Source organism: Protopterus annectens, chromosome 4.part0 (genome assembly GCF_019279795.1).
Source record: "Protopterus annectens isolate FY-2018-M chromosome 4.part0, PAN1.0, whole genome shotgun sequence".
Taxonomy (NCBI): domain Eukaryota; kingdom Metazoa; phylum Chordata; order Ceratodontiformes; family Protopteridae; genus Protopterus; species Protopterus annectens.
The window spans coordinates 1,471,401,916-1,471,420,252 of record NC_056733.1 but is presented as its reverse complement, the minus strand read 5'-3'; positions in this window follow the sequence as shown (position 1 = coordinate 1,471,420,252).

The following is an 18,337-nucleotide window of genomic DNA, read 5'->3' as shown; positions in this document are numbered from 1 at the left end:
GCTTCCTCCTCTTTTTTGCCTGCCATGTGTACTACACCCATATTATAAGTTCTTTGGTTGGGCCTTTGCCTATAGAGGAAGTGAGCAAAAATTTTATTGCTGGGGTTTCTTTCTTTCTTTCTTTTTCTTTCTTTCTTTCTTTCTTTCTTTCTTTCTTGTTTTGTTGCCTTCTGTCACTTCTGCTTCTGCTCTCACCTCAACTACAGCAACCTTAGTTATATCATTATCTTTGTCCCTTTATATGCAGGCATGCTGTCCTCTCATTTATTTAAGTTTTCCTTTCTTTGTTTAATCTCACTCATTGCTCTGCTCAGTTTATCATTTGTCCTATTGTTTCAAGGGTGCTTTATTACCCTTCTGCTAATTTTATATTCCTTTAGCAACAGAGTATGGCCTGTTTTTTGTTGATATGCATTTGTTGTTTTAATTTTTTTATTTGATATGCATTTAGTACCCAACAAAATTGTGTCCTAGTCTAGCAATAAACCAGCACTGTCTGTGTGGAATAAATAAAAGGGATTCACTACATATAGCATCAAGTGAGTTCCTGACAGTAAACAACTCTTCAAAATTATGCATTAGTGTGAATTTTTGATATAGCTAAAAATTTATAACATATGAAAATATTTTGAAAATATTCCATTTGGTATGGTATACAGTATGACCAGTGGGGAAAATTTAAAACAAATGCTACTTGAAAACTGACAGCTATGAAATCTGTGTATATCAAATTGCACTACTGAAATGATAATGACAATTCTGTCTAAAATCAGACAACTTATACAGTAGTGTAGTGTGAACTGCGCCCATGTTAGACTAGTCAAGTGACACAGTGACCTTATCTAATGTCACCTGAATTATTCAGAACAGCTGTGAGAACTATTCTGAAGTCACATTAATGAGGTGAAGGCAGGCATGTTTATTAATGTAATACTGTTTTTTCTAAAGCCTACATTCATTCATCTAGTCAGGCAAAAGCTGTAATGCTCTTAATGTCATATCAGTTACTCAGAAAAATACGGTGACATCTATCTATGTAATAAATGGCTTGATCAGGGCAGGCTTGTGTGTGACAGGTTTAGTTGACATATCTTAGCTGAATTACTTATCTATTCTGCTTTAGTGTTTCAAGATCACTGAACGTTATTGGTAAGGACATTTTCTGCTTACCTCCAAGGCTAAGGAGCTCAGAATTATTATATATAAACATGTGGGGGAAGAACCCAGCCACTGGGGGATGTACAAGTCAGTGTAGTTCTCTGTGCTGGTCCCAAGCCTGGATAAATGGGGAGGGTTATGTCAGGAAGGGAATCCGGTGTAAAATTTTTGCCAGATCAAATATGCGGGCAACAATACAAATTTCCATACTGGATCCGTTGAGGCCCGGGTTAACAATGACTGCCTCCAGTGCTGTTAGCCAATAGGGTGCTATTGGGCTACTGTTGGCTGAAGGAGAAGATAAGGTTTATGGATGTGGTGAGAGAGGACATGCAGGTGGTTGGTGTGACAGAGCAAGATGCAGAAGACAGGAAGAAATGGAAACAAATGATCTGCTGTGGCACTTCTAACAGGAGCAGCTGAAAGAAAAAGAAACGTGATGGGAAGGGTAGTGCAGGGAGTTTGCCCTTACAAAACATGTTCTTTTGCTCTTATGAGTGAAGTCAGGATTTCATGTTTTGTATCAGATCTGCAAGAGAAGAGATAGCTAATACATAAGACTAAGGCATGGAAGCTTATACTAACATTGGTTACACACAGAACTGCTTCCTTATTAGGACTTTATTTACAAGTGCTGAAACCCTTCTAGCAGAAGAATCACATTTCACATTACTTGTACTCTTACAGGTATTTAATCACATAACAAGTATGTGGCTTCCCCCATTTATTAGAAATAAGATGCCCTCCAACTATACACATCTATGCATTGGTTTTAATTAAACTGTCTTTACAACCATACCTAGTAAGTCACAGGACTATTACATGCCACTCATACCGCCAGAAATTGAACTTTATTTAACTCCAACTATGTGCAGTCTTTTTTTACTAAATATTTTTTTATTATTTCAAATAAGATGTCTTAAGAAACATTACATGAAATAAAGATAAATAACATATTTACAATTCTAAAACATTACTAACTTCAAACCATCATATAACTATTTACATTGGTGTCTATGCAAATAACATTGAAATTCTATATTATATAAAGTTAGAAACATAAGATGATATATCTTCTTCGATCTTTTCGAGTATTTCCAGTACTTTCATCCAAGAGTAATAGTAAGAAGTAGATCTTTTAGTTCTGAACTTCACTGTTAATATTTCCATGTGAGCAACTGTTGTTAAATTCTCAAATTCGTAGGAGAACGTAGGAGAAGCCTCATTTTTCCAGTGTATAGTTATGATTTTACATGACATTGCCAATAGTGACCATAGGATTTTAGTGTCTTTTTTTTGGTACACAGTTTGGAATAGGAGAGTTGAATAAAATTAAAGACTTTGTTAATTGAAAATTATCATTATAAACAGTCTGAAAAAATAAAAAAGTCTGACAAACCATGGAAATGATGTTGCTTGATAAGTTTTATGAAGTGATTAAAGTGGTTGATGTTAATGATATTACTAGGTATGTTGGCTATACACTTTTGGATATTTTTAAGAGTAATTTAATAGGGAAGGAGTTATATGAATACCTTTGCATCAGGGCGCCTGTTATTCCTGTGATACATGGGCTACCCAAGATACATAAAGACCCTAAAGACCAACCCATGAGACCAATTTTTTCTGGTCGTGGGTGGGTAACTGAGCATCTATCTGTCTTTATAGAAAAACATTTAAGGCAAGTTTTGAATAATAATACTTTTGTATTACGAGACTCTAAGCAATTCTTAATAGACCTCTATGGATGTATTAAACAACAAGGAACTGTTGCGGACTGTATATTTGTAACCTTTGATGTGCAGTCCCTTTTTACAGTTATACCGAATGGGCTAGGACTTACCTATGTTTCAGAATATTTAAAGGAGCATAGTGACTACTTGGATGTTAAGATTGACTTGATAACACACTTTCTAGAACTGGTTCTTGAAAATAATTTATTTATGTTCAGAGATGTTATTTACAGGCAATGTGATGGCGTAGCCATGGGCACACCTTGTGCGAACAGCTACGCTAACATATTTCTAGCCCATTGGGAGGAACATGTGTTGTTTAGTCAAATATTGTTCAGGGAGCATGTAGTATTTTATCGGCGGTTTGTGGATGACCTTTTTGTTTTATGGAAAGGGACATTGGCACAGTTGCAATCTATGTATACAATGATGAACAATCTAACTACCTTCCTCAAGTTTACTATGCATTTCTCTGAGCACAAGATTGAATTTTTGGATCTGTTTGTTGAAAGGTTACCAGATGATATTATCAACACACTGGTTTTTCATAAGACCTGTCACTGTAACTCATTACTTATGAGAACGAGCATGCATCCACCCTTCATATTTAGGAATATTATGAAAGGACAGGCAATTAGGGCCTCAAGGTTAAACTCTATGGATATAGGGTTTACCAATGAAGAAAGGGGGTATAATGTGAATGAGGTCAACCACCATCTGGATGAAGTACACAATCTACGTTTGACTGTAGCCGGTCCTTATTTTGGACCCATATATCCTAATGTTGCTGGGGATAAAAAGATTGATCGTTGTATTAAGTTCTCCACAACTTTTTCATCAGATCAGTTTGAAATCAGGGAGATTGTCAGTAAGTTTTGGGGTGTCCTGCAGGTCGATGATGACCTTAGGCAGATAGTTGGTGAAGTTCCACATTTTCTTTTTAGGAATAAGAACAACTTGAAAAGGATGTTGTGCTATCCAAGACATGATAGACATTCTAAAAAGGTAGGATGTACCAGACCCTGTGGTCACTGCAACTTTTGCCCTTTTATAGACAGCAATGTGGAGTTTTTTCATCCTGATTTGAGAAGAGCTTTTTATACTAAAGTGGAGGCGAATTGTATGACCGTACATGTCATCTACTTGGCAGTGTGTCAGTTGTGTTCCTCTTTCTACGTGGGTAAGACCAACCGCCCACTCAGAGATAGGATGAGAGAGCATAATTACCACATTAGGAAGGGTACGTTGCATAATGCTTTAGCTAAACACGTGGTCACGCATGGTCATGACCACAAGTTTTTGTTTAGAGTGTTAGAGGTCATCACCCCAAATCAGAGAGGTGGTGATGTTAGGATATACACTGAAGGAAAAGAGAGTGACTGGATAGCACTTTTAAGGGCTGATAGGGGACTGGGTTTAAATGAAAAGGCATCCATAAAACCTAGCTTAAGGCAGCGCAGGCATGTAAAGTGACTATTTGTAATTACTTATATGCGTATGCCTACATTATGTCCTTATCTCTCAAAGTTTTTTATGTATTTATATATAAAATTTTTTCATGTATTAGTTTATGTGTTTTGGAAAATCTTTTATATATTCTATGGAGTGTTTAAAGTCATTTTACGGATGTTTTAAGTTATTTTATGCATTTATATTCTTGTAGTGAGCTTTATCTCTGTTCTTTTTCTGTTCTTTGCAGTTTGCTATGCCTTTAAATAGAGGTTTATGTTGGATCATCTTCTTGATAGGTTAATTATTTTATTTAATTGTCTCAGTGTGCTTTTAATATATAACTAGTTTGTGTTAGGAGGTTTGTTTCATGGATCTGAAGAAGCTGATACAGTGAAAGCGCTTATCCGTTTGCTCTTGTCTGCAATAAACTACGTGGATTTTACATCTTGGATTGTTATCTTCTTTTGTTTTCTCACTCTCACTCCTGCTCAGTACTTGGTTGTTTTACAAAGTCTGAAAAAATAGTTAATGGATTTCCAGTACATATTGAGACATATACATTCATAAAAAACATGCTGCCAATCTGCTTTTATCTTGGTATGGCATCTCCAACATTGATCTTCAATAGAATAAATTTTGGCTAACCTATGTGGTGTATAGAAACTTCTGTGTAGATATCTCCAAGTGAATAATTGCCAGTATTTTGATAATGTAGAAAATTTGGAAGATTTTAGAATATTACTTTTTTCTTCGTCAATTGGAGGATGGTTGTTTATTAAAGTATAATAATCCCAGTATGATTTTTCATGATAGTTTTTTGTTTTTTTTAACAATTTTATAGATATTAGACAAATAACATGTACCCTGATAAGGCTGTTTTGTGATAAGAATAAGGTATTCATTGAATTTTGGAGCTTCATGTCTAATTGAAGGTTGCATTTGTTCTATTTTATTTATAAGAAACTGCCTTAGATTTTGTAAAAACAATCAATTGTCTTTATTTATATTATAATTATAAATTATCTGTTCATTTGTTAGAATTTTCCCTTTCTCTTTAAGTTGATGCCAAAAGAGTAATGTTTCTTCTTTAAGTATATTTATTTTAGATATTTGGAATGTATCTCAAATATTTGGTGTAAAAGCTATAGGGAAAATAAGAAAAATCCAAGAATTAATATTTGGTATTTTGTTTATATATGTTTTGAACACTGAAAGTATAGCGCTTATATAGTTTAATGGAAATTTATTAATATTATTCCTTTTCCCTTAAAAATAATCTTTTAACATCCATATAAGGGGTGATGGTATTACTGTTAAGTTGGCTTGTATGTGATTATAATTGATTTCTATGTAAATCTGCTCATGGGCTTGTTTCCATATAGGTGTGTATGAATTATTTAACCATAGTGTTATGTTTTTAATAACAGATGAGGTAATATATAAATCAATATCCGGTAAATGAATTCCACTGTCTTCCCAATCTGGTAAATGTTTATTTAAGGCTATACGGGGTTTATTTGGAAACCATAGAAAATTTAAAATTAGTTTATTGTATCTTTGAATAATATATTTGGGAGGTGGCAATGAAAAATTTTGTATTAAGTATAATATTTTGGGAAATATGATTATTTTAATAAGATATAATCTGTCTGCTGTTGAAAAGATATATTTATTCCAGTAACCAATTGTTTGTTCTATTTTGTCTAGTATTTTATTATAGTTAAATATTAGAGAATCTGTTAATTCATTGAGTAGATTTATTCCCAGATGTAATAATTTACTTTATGTTACCATATATTTGGAAAATCTTTTGCTTATATTATTTTTTTGTTTTACAATTACAGGGCATAATTTTAGTTTTGTTTTCATTAAATTTTAAGCCTGAAATATTTTGAAATTTATTCATGGAGTTAAATAGAGCATTCAAAGACTCATTTGCATCTGAGAGAGTTAATAGTATGTCATCAGCAAAGAGTTGGATTTTAAGGTTTAACATTTTATTAATACAAATGCCCTTTATGTTATTGTTTGATCTGATTTGATTTGCAAAGGGTTCTATGAGTAATACAAATAGCAATTGTGATAAAGGGCAACCTTGTTTAGTTCCCTTTTTGATTGTTATAGGGCCTGATCTATGCAATCCTAGTTTAACATATGCAGTAGATTTTTCATATAGTATTTGGATAAGATTATTAAAATTAGAAGGAAAGTTATATTCTTTTAAAACTAGTGAAAGAAAGTTCCAGTTAACCAAATCAAAAGCTTTATTAATATCTAATGAGATTACATTCAAATCTAGGACTTTATGTTTGCTATAATCTATTAATGTTAGTATTCTTTTAATATTATCTGAAGTATTTCTTCCTTTAATAAAACCTGTTTGATCTTTGTGAATTAAGAAAGGAAGAAAGTGTTTGATCCTATCTGCGTATATAGCCATAAACATCTTATAGTCTATATTGAGTAATGATATTGGCCTATATGAGGAACACTGCTTCTCATCTTTATCTGGTTTGATAATTGGGGATATTAATGAATATTTCCATGAGGGTGGTATATTCAAATCTTCCTTGGCTATATCATATACTTTTAATAATAAGGATATGGCTTGATTGGGTATTAATTTATACATTTCTGGTAGCATATTGTCTGGGCCAGGTGCTTTATTTGTCTTGAGCTTTTTAATTTGTGATTTTAATTCTGTCATATTGATTGGTTTGCTTATAATGTCTATTTGTTCTTGTGTTAATTTAATATGAATATTATTTTCTAAGTATTTTTTATATCCTTAGTAGGTGTATCTTGAATGTTTATGGAATTATCAATGTTAAATTGGAGTCTGAATGCTTCTAAAATATCATTTAGTTCTGTAACTCTTTTGTTAGTATTAGGAATAAATATTTCTTTTATTTGTTTAGATTTAATTATTTTTTTTTTGTTCTATTAGTTAAGTGTCTTAGGTGTGCTGAATTAGTATAGTATGAGTTTATTTTTATCTTTTCTAAGTTAATCATAATCTTATGATGTAACAATTATATATACTTCTTATTGATTTGTATAAGTTCTTGAACTTGAGTAGCATTACCCTTTTTGTATTTCCAGTTTCAATTTATCTGCTTTGTTTTGTAAGTCTAGCATATCTTTATTCCATAACTTCCTTTTATTTATGTACCAGGATAATATTTTCCCATATGTAACTGCTTTTAATGAATCCCAGACATATATTTCTGAAATATCTTCTGTGTAATTTATTTCTAGAAAGTTTTTGATTGTTTCTTCATAAAATTCTTTGAAGTCTGTCAATTTTGTGATATAGGAAGGTATCCTAGTAATGGGATTTGAATAAAATGGTGTAAGCTCTATCTCAAAGACTATGGCATTATGATCAGATAAGGGACAATTTATAATTTTGACTTTGTCAATTTTTTTATTAGGTCATTGGCAACATATATTCTATCAATTCTAGAGTTAGTTTTATATCTATGAGAATAAAATGTGAAGATTAGTGAGTCTGGTTTTGCAAATTCATTTATATATTTTAAATACAATGTATCTATAAATTTTGATAGTGCTTTAGAGATAGGTCATTTTCTTCTTTTAGATTTAGAATCTGTATCTTTTTCATTCATTATACAGTTGAAGTCTCCTGCCAATATTAGGCTACCCTTAGTTAAATTAATTATCTCTTCAAAGTGCTGTTTAACTGTTTTTAATCCTAGTCCTGGGATCCAATATAGATTTACTAACATATAGATTCTCTTATTTAATTCTACTGAAGCTAGACAAAACATACCTGATGTATCTTGATAAGTAGTAATTATTTTAGGTGTTATAGTTGAGTTGCGAAGTAGTATAGCTACTCCTCTTTTTTTTGTTTTGTATTGAGAGTTTATTAGTACTGTGTAATTATTAATATTTAAGTTGTTTATATCTCTAATAAGTGTGTCTCTTGTAAGAAGACTATTTGTGGTTTATGTAAGTTTATGTACTTGAATAGGCTTCTCCTTTTAATACTACCATTTAGACCATTAACATTTATGGATAAACATTTCATTTCCTAGTTTTGAGTTTGTTTTATGTGTGAGTTTATGTAAATATTGTTTATTCTTAGTTCCATCTTGGATACAGAATTCAAAAGTTTTTGCATGTTTCTGAGTGACACCAAAGTGATAGAATAAAAAAAAAAACAAAGAACTTCCAAACTTGTAATTCTTAACCTTAAAAACCATTCCCTATCGCTATGAGGTAATATACCTCTTTGTCTGGTTAGTGAATCTAACCAAACAAACTTTCTACTCTCACAAATAATATTTGGATCAGTTTCTCTTATCCTCTTAGTTTTTAAATAAAGATAATTGAATAATATATTAAGATAATCTAATCAGCTAAAATATATAAATATATTCTTTACTCATCTTATTGTAATTCAATAATACTTATTTCTAATCAGGTTTCAAAAAGGTACAAATATTTAGATTAAGTTAGTATTATTTCAAAATAGTTTAGGGTATTAATAAACATCATGTTAAAATCTATAACTGTATGTTGCATACATCTGTTGAAAACTATTTACTGACATTACTGTATAATACAATACCATTGTTGTGTAAATGTTTTAGACTACTCAAGTCCGAAACCAGTTGTCAAAGAAAATACTTCAAAAGACCAAAAGCATAAGGTTCAGTTCAGGTATCTTTATTCTTGCGCAAGGAGACAAAAAATGCAGTTACAGAGTTTGTCTGACTAAAATCAGGAAGTGTCACAATTATTATACCTTTCTTTCAAGACATTGCCCACTATGGCTGACGTAGCAGACCACCAGTTCACAATTCTGTTACTTTACAGATGTTTCTCACATTTCTAGCTGACTCTTCAAAGTTTAAAAAAGATTTTTTCAGTAAACAGGATGGCCTTGATGACCACCGGTCAATTATAACTTTCTTGCTATGTGATGTTACAAGTCTAGGTACTATGGCTAATTCAAGCACAATACAAGTACAGATTTCTGAAGCAGTTCATTGTTTATAGTATCTAACTTTCTTGCAGCTTGTGCATTTTTTCATTAGCACGAACAGAGCTTATTGTCCATAATGAATGGATCTACAGAAATTATTATTATTCTCCATTTAATTTCCTGACCTAGCAGAAAATCACCTGCTTTCCAGTACATTTCCAAAGCATAAACATGTATTTTGCTGTGCTAGCAAACTAGGTCAGAGTGCATATTGCAGTGCCAGAAAACACAATTTCAGAAAAGCATGTTTTCAGTTTCAAATAGAACTAGTGCTGCATATAGAATAAAAATGTGTTAATCTTTCCTTATTTAAAGTAAGCATTACACACATATGTTATTACATATTTTTCTAACATTCCCCCCCCCGTTAATACTTTTTATTCTATTTCAAAAGTATAAACAGTTTGTTTCTTCTCCTAACCTCTTCCTTTGAAGATTTGCAGCTAAGAGAGTCATTCAGTTTAAACTTATGAAAGTGTTTCCTTTTTCAACAGTTCTTCAATTTCAGTACTTTGATACAAAGTCTCAGAAACTGACATGTCTGTAAAATCTTTGATTAATTTTTTCATGCAGGGAATACCACAGCAAATACATGCTCCTAACAAAAGTAATCCCACACAAATGGCAATCAGGATGTTCATTGGGATGGAACCCCACCCCCAAACAAATTCTGGAAAAAGTCCGTCAGTGGGTTCGGGCCTGGCCTGGTCATGTCTGACACTTGCTGAATCACTTCCAAATGATCGTTGATCTCGTGTTTATTGTCAGGTATGAGCAAACAACACTCATCTTTGATTAAAGTGCACGTACCACCTCTCACCGCTAGGGTGAAGTCAAGAGCCATGCGGTTTTGAAGCACCACAGTTCTCATCGCATTCAGTTCATCAGTCATTAATTCAAGAGCAGAAAAAATTGCATTGCTTATGACCTCGAGAAGTTTGGATAGCTTTCTCAGTTCCCAAATTGATTTAACTGCACCATATGCAGGGGCTATGCCAGCCCAGGATATGATAGTGTCACTCAAGTCCATGTGTGCTAGTTAACTCTTGTCTTTCACAGAGCTATGGTTCCTCCAGCCTGCTACGATCTGTCCCATCGGATTTTCAGGTTTCTTAGTTGGATTCTCAGGTTTCTTTGCGACATCTCTGACGTTTTGAATTCTCCCATGAGGCAAAGCTGTAGTGTGTCGTATAGCCGGGACCAGGTAACCCAAAAAACAACTGCCGGACCAATTCTCAGGCAACCATTTGTATGCCTTTTTCCCACATATGAAATAACAGTTTTCTACCTTAGTATTGATATACACCTTCCCTGCATGAAACATTTTCTTATCCATAATAGACAGTTGCTTTAAAATAACAGGATTATGTTGTATATCACTGACAGTTTTATGCAAGGACTCAAAGTATGAGTCATAATCTGCATCACAAATTGTTTCTGCATTTTTAGGTTTAATATAACATTTATAAGAAACCATTACATTACATTTACTCCAACCTACTTGAATCGTGTCATTCTTAAAAAAGCATACAATTCCTGTTTGTGTAACAGGTAGAAATAATGCAATTTTGTCTCTAGATTTTACAGGTGTAGTCTCAAAAATCAAGTTTTCCCAGGTCTCAGTAACCCCTAGGGGGACAGCAGCCATCAATAATCCCCAGTATGCTGTTGGTATAGCTGTGCAAATCCAACAATTTGAAATATTAAAAGTCTCAGCATACACATATTTGATTGCTTGGTAAGTGTTAAAGTTTGGATGCCAGTCTATGAGTGTTGAATCACGTTTGTTCAGTCTAGCTGGTGTGGATAAAGAAAGAAAGGCCACATCAAAAGCCACAGCAAAAAGAACATTGTCACTAATACAGTTATTAAGATGATTATGCAACACTGCTGAAGTCGTTCAGCATTTCTATTATCTCTGGGTCTTGTCATTCTACTGCTGCTATGTGTTAGCAAGAGTTTTATCTAGTTCAAAGTTTTTGACTAGTTTACAGTGTGTCAAATTAATCCAAGATGAACATTCTGCAATGTTGACTGCTGTGGGCATGCTCAGCAGTACTTGATATGAACCTTCCCACTTTGGTGTTGTCCAATTCTTTTTGATTGTCTTCACCCAGACCCAAGTGCCTGGGGCTACTGTCACTTCGGATGGTTTGGTTTGGTCTTTATCTGAAACAGAATTAAACTGTAAAATATGTTTGTTATTCAGCATACTCCTCATATACTCTGCAAGTGTCCAATCTGCTTCCTGGTCTGCAGGCATGAGAGGTTTCCACTGAGGTATATAATAAGCTCTTCCGAAAATCTTTTCGAAAGGTGTCAATCCTTTTGTATTCAGAACAGTTCTCATGCTCAACAGTGCCAGGGGCAAACAGTACACCCAGTTCTTCTGTGTATCAGCCATGAGTTTTTTAAGCTTATTCTTTAAAACTCCATTGTGCCTCTCTACTAACCCTGCAGATTGAGGGTGATATGCACAGTGATGTTTTAAAGAAATCCCAAAATACCGGCTCAACTGTTGTATAGTTTGGTTAACGAAATGTGTACCATTGTCACTGTAGATCCTTTCCGGTATGCCAAATCTAGGAATAATTTCTTTAACTAGGGTCTTTGCAACAGTGGCTGCATCTGGTTTACTAGTCGGAAAGGCCTCCACCCATTTGGAGAACATATCCACAATGACAAGGCAGTACTTTTTATTTTCATATTTGCTCAATTCTATGAAATCCATACAGATAGTATGAAACGGATATGGTGGTGCGGGGAAACTCCCTTGCTTGGGCTTCAATGCCCCTTGTGCATGATGTTTATTACAAGTGTGACATGACAGGCAAAATTTTTTAGTGTAGTTTGTAAACCCGTACGTAACGAATACCCGATTCACTAACTGTACCATCCCCCCTGTTGAGACATGGCTCTGCCCATGGCTCAACAAAGCTGCATATCTAAATAAATTAGACAGTAATATCGGTTTTCCCTCTTTGGAGATGTACAGCCCTTCCTTGAGAATTTCTCCTCGTTTTTCCCATTTTTGTTTTTCCGCTTGTATAGTAAGTGTCTGCATTGTTTTCAACATTTCTAAGTCTAAAATCTCAGAAGGTTGTAATTCCTCGTTCAAAAGAAATGCTTCTGAGGCTGCTTGCTTTGCAGCTGTGTCAGCTCTCGCATTGCCTTTTGAAATCCTATCTTGTTGTTTTGTATGAGCTATGCATTTACAAATAGCTGCTTTCTAAGGCAACTGAATAGAATTTAACAAATTTAAAATAAACTGTGCATGGTTAATCGGTTTGCCAGTAGATGTCACCATTCCTCGATTCTTCCACTGTTGTGCAAAAACATGTACAATGGAAAAAGCATACTGGCTGTCTGTAAAAATGTTTACGCTTTTACCCTTTGCTAAGGTACATGCCCGTGTCAAGGCAATCAACTCTGCTGCTTGTGCAGATAAGCTATGTGACAGAGGTTTTGCTTCTACAATCTCAGTATCAGAAACTACTGCATAACCTGTTAGGTTCTGTCCTGTAGGACTCCTTTTGCATGAGCCATCCATGTAATATGTCACCTTGGCATCATCTAAGGGAACATCTGTGAGGTCTTTTTTAGGCAGTGTCTTTTGCTCAATTACCTGCAGGCAGTTGTGGGATGTGCCATCCACAGGAGTTGGGAGCAAGGTAGACGGATTTAAATTAGTGCATCATTCAATTGTCATGTGAGGTTGGATCCGCAATATAGTCATACAAGAAAGATGCCTAGCAGGGGAAAGATATGCTACTTTTTCTTGCAGTAAAATGATTGCGACTGCATGAGGCACTCTCAATGTGAGAGGGTGGAATAACACTACTGAGGCTGAAGCCTGCACTGCCATTGCAGCTGCAACTACTGCTTGTACACAGTAGGGTAAAGACCGCGCCACTGGGTCCAGTTGTGATGAATAATAAGCAATGGGGCTTTGTTTGCCCCCATGCTGTTGAGTCAATACTGATGTCATATAACCTTGCTTGCAATCTACAGTTTGAAAAAACGTTTGTGATAATTTGGTAATCCTAAAACTAATGATGATGCTATCAATTGTTTCAGTTTGCAGAAGGTTAATTCTGCTTCTGGTGTCCACTATATTAAATCTTGTGCTGCCATAGGCTTCTTAAAAATCAGGTCAGTTAAAGGTGCAGATTCTAAAGCATAGTTTGGGATCCAGCTTTGACAAAAATTAGTCGTTCCCAGGAAGGACATCATTTCCTTCTTGGTTGTGGGTTTTGGTGCTTGTAAGATCGCTACTTTTCTGTCCTCATCTAATGTTCTGCCATCTTTGGATATTACATATCCAAGGTATTTCACTTGTTTTCTCCAAAGCTGCAATTTATTTTTACTTACTTTGTGTCTTTCAACTGCTAGGAATTTTAATAATGCTATAGTATCTTCCTTACAATCTCGCTGGGTAGGGGCGGCCAGCAGGATGTCATCAACATAAAGTAAAATTTGACTACCTCTCAGTGGGATAAATCCCGCTAAATTGCTTGCCATCTCTTATGAGAATATCGTTGGGCTTTCACTATAACCCTGTGGTAGTCGCGTATATGTATATCGCTTCCCCTGAAATGTAAATGCAAACCAATACTGGCTGTCAGGGTGTATCGGTATCGAAAAGAATACGTTGCTGATATCTACCACAGAAAAAATACTTCTGTTGAGGTTTTAAATCATTCAACAAGGTATGTGGATCTGGCACCGTAGGTGCTCTTGGTATTACTGTGTCATTTACAGCTTGTAAATCTTGGACCATACGCCATTCTCCGTTTGCTTTTTTAACTGGGAATAAGGGTGTGTTACATGGCGAATCGGGAGATTCCACCAGTATTCCCTTCTTAAGTAAAGCTGCTATGATTGGTTTAATACCTGCCTCTACATCTTTTCTCAAGGGGTACTGTCTCTTCTGTGGTCTAAATGCTGACTTTGGCATGATAGTAACTGGTCCTGCTGTGTGAATAAGTCCTACGTCTGACTTTCCTGTTGACCAGAGAGTTTCTGGTATGTCTAACAAAGCTTTTTCTTCCTCTTCTAATAAGAGGGCTTCTCAGCTGTCTTTGCTGGACTGCAAGTGTACAGCTGGATGTGTTTGTGTTATCCTGTTCAGTTTCTGTCTTTTTATTCCCTGTTCTGACAGTTCTGATTCTGTCTGTTTTTCCCATTTTGTGATTTTTTTCTCCTAGGTTTATCCATTTTAAATCTTCCTCTTTAGTTAAACTAACATGCGGTAATAGATTCAATTTGTAAAGTGAAAAGAACTCCTGGGGTAATGAACAGCTAACTACACTGTTCCCTTTCATGTCCCAGTACAAATTACACAGTACTAATCTGCATGATTTCTAAACAACTCTTGTTCATATTCTTTGTCAGGTGTATTACAATAATACAGAGTACAGTGCAACAGGTGTTGTATGTCAATACAAAGGGAGGGGAACATACTGATAGCTACATTCATTAACTCTTCAGTTACTGCTCCAGGGCCAGTCGTAACTAAGTCCTGGCTGTACCAGTAAAATGTCTCACCATCCGTTTGCACTGCAAAAGTATTAGTTTGTCGCTGTGCTTCCATACCCTGCATGGTTGGAACTACTGCTATGCCTAATAGTTGCATAAGATCTCTGCCCAAAAGGTTCACTGGGCATTTTGCAGAAACAACAATTTTGCTTTTCTGGGTTAATCCTGAAACAGGATCTGTTATTGTAATGTTATGGGAGAGAGGCTCCCAATACAGCTGTCCTTTAGCTGCTTTCACTAGTATAAAGTCATGTGATTCTGAATTTTCTGGTAGTTTGGAGGGGTGTACCAGGGTTCGTGATGCCCCTGAATCACACAAACATTTGACTTCCCTCCCTTCTACCAGGAGTGTCACTTCTGGTTTTGTGTCAGCTAGATAGAGCTCTAAGCTCAGTAAGGCTAGGTCTAATATTTAGTTTTCTTCACTATCTGTAGCTCCCTGCACTTCCTTTTTATCACATTCTCTGCTCCTTCTATCACATTCTCATTTGTCCTTTCTCTATTATTCCTATCTAGTGATTCCTGACTTTCATATAGTCAGTCCTCACCTTCAGCGTTTTTGTCTTCCACTGCTGCCTTCTTATTTTTCTTGCAATCCCTTGCCAAGTGTCCCTTTTTCCCACATTTGAAGCACTCACCTCTTTTATTTCTCCCTTCAAAGTCCTCTGATCACTGATCAGATTGTTTGTTTCCCTGGGCATTCTTTTTGCCCTTTTGTCCGGACTGTACTAAATAAACTTCTCCATCTTCTACAGCAAATACTTGGGCTTTCTTTTTCTTTTTGTTATTAAAATGCCTTTCAGCATGTCTAGCATATTCAAGCAGTGATTGTAATCTGCTTGTACGATGGTCTACCATGTGTTTAGTAATGAAACTACTTATGGGTGCAATACAGCCTTTCAAAAATGCATTCTTTAACTGCTGCTCATATGGGGAATCTTGTGTCTGGTCTTCAGGCACCTGCATTCCACAGTGATTGTTAAAACATTCTAATAATCTGGCAAAAGATCTATCAACAGTTTCACTTTCTTGTTGGATGCATTGATTAATGCAAGTCCAGTCTGCCCTAGTCTTCCATTTCTCAGAAATTCGGTCTGTCAGACCTTTCACTCTGTTATCTAGTTCTGCGCTGCTATGTGGGAGGGGCCTAAGTGCAGCGTCACGGGGATTCCAGTTGCCACTGATCATGTGCCAATCTGGACCTACTATTTGTCTGACTACTTTTTCTACTTCCTCTCCGTTTAAGTGATAACTTAATCTCATGCCCTGTAAGTCTTCTAAGAACTTTCTAAAATTAACTTTTGGATGGGGAATTCCCTCTGTGGCTTTCCAGATGTCTTCCGGTGTCCATGGTCTGTATACTAAGAGAGTTGAGTCCTGCCCTTCTTGTCCTGCCTGAGGATTTGGTACTTCTATGAGTGGGCATATCTCTTCTTCACTCATAGCCCGTGAATTTCCATTCATTTGATATAATTCAATATCCCCTTTTAAATTACATGTTTGAGACCTAGTCTCGATAGGATCTCTAACAAACGGTAGTGGTTTTATAGGAATAACTGGATATCGTGGAGGTGGGCCAGTTTGGTCTTTTGCTTCATATTCCAGTAAGGGAACTGGTAAGAGACCCGGAACCGGAGGGGGTGGAGGGGCCGATGCTATAACTAAGTTATTATCCTCTTTGTCTAGAAACATTGCTTTTGAATTTTTATTTTTTTGTTCTCTTCGGTTTGCTTCCTCAGTCCACCTGTGTGCCTGAGGAACTCCTAATTTACGCTGTTTTTTAACCCGACCTTTAGACTCAGTTTTTAGCTGTCTAATAAGTTTAATAAGTGAGGATCTTTCTAGTTTCCCACCAAATTCATATTTATTAACCCATTTAATATAATATCTAACTTTGTTGGCGCGTTGTGATTGCATATATTTTGCGTCTTTGGTTAACGGTGGGCTTTGGGGTCTTTTTGTTTTTGTGCACGTATTACCCATTTTGTTCTAACCTTTTAAATGTTACGTAACCCTTTTATTTTTAATGTGGTACCACCAAGTGTTTACAGTCCCTTCAGACTACCTGCCTACTTATTCTGTTTCCCTGATCTATGACAAGATAGCAATATTTCTGTCCCTGAATTTTAACAAAAATTCTCACAGAACAAATACAATCAAGTCCCTGATTTAAAACAGAAAAAAGTAGATTCACCCTACCTGAGCCTCAGCGATTGGTCACTCACTGTTCAAACGAAACCTGCCTTCAGTCGTAGATCAGAAAAGTGGCTGGCCTCTTTTGCACGACAATTCAGTTGGAGGTCTTTCAGTGAAGAAGATCCGATGTGGTATCTTCCCTGTGCAGTTTCATGCCACCTGGCCCATCTGATCCCAAGCTAAATGAGGGTTTCCGGTCCAAAGGACCAAAAAAAATGTCAAAGAAAATACTTCAAAAGACCAAAAGCATAAGGTTCAGTTCAGGTATCTTTATTCTTGCGCAAGGAGACAAAAAATACAGTTACAGAGTTTGTCTGAGTAAAATCAGGAAGTGTCACAATTATTATACCTTTCTTTCAAGGCATTGCCCACTACGGCTGACGTAGCAGACCACCAGTTCACAATTCTGTTACTTTACAGATGTTTCTCACATTTCTAGCTGACTCTTCAAAGTTTAAAAAAGATTTTTTCAGTAAACAGGATGGCCTTGACGACCACCGGTCAATTATAACTTTCTTGCTATGTGATGTTACAAGTCTAGGTACTATGGCTAATCCAAGCACAATGCAAGTACAGATTTCTGAAGCAGTTCATTGTTTATAGTATCTAACTTTCTTGCAGCTTGTGCACTTTTTCATTAGCACGAACAGAGCTTATTGTCTATAATGAATGGATCTACAGAAATTATTATTATTCTCCATTTAATTTCCTGACCTAGCAGAAAATCACCTGCTTTCCAGTACATTTCCAAAGCATAAACATGTATTTTGCTGTGCTAGCAAACTAGGTCAGAGTGCATATTGCAGTGCCAGAAAGCACAATTTCAGAAAAGCATGTCTTCAGTTTCAAATAGAACTAGTGCTGCATATAGAATAAAAACGTGTTAATCTTCCCTTATTTAAAATAAGCATTGCACACATATGTTATTACATATTTTTCTAACACCAGTGTTTAAATTAGTATTTGCAAAGTCATATTGGAATAAAAACATGAATAGTTCTAAAACCACATCGTATTTCATGTTTAACATAAACTGAAATGCAATACAATGTACAAGTATATTAATATTTCTTTAGTAGACATTAAATATGTTCCTCTGATTGCATTTTTCAGCTTTTCAAAGACAATTCCCATGGCTGGAGACAACAAGATCAAAATTTAGACATCTCCCTTATCCAAGAGACTACTTATAATGTTGTTACTTGATTGAATGTTTTGTTGTTAACACTTTTATCAGCTTTCAGAG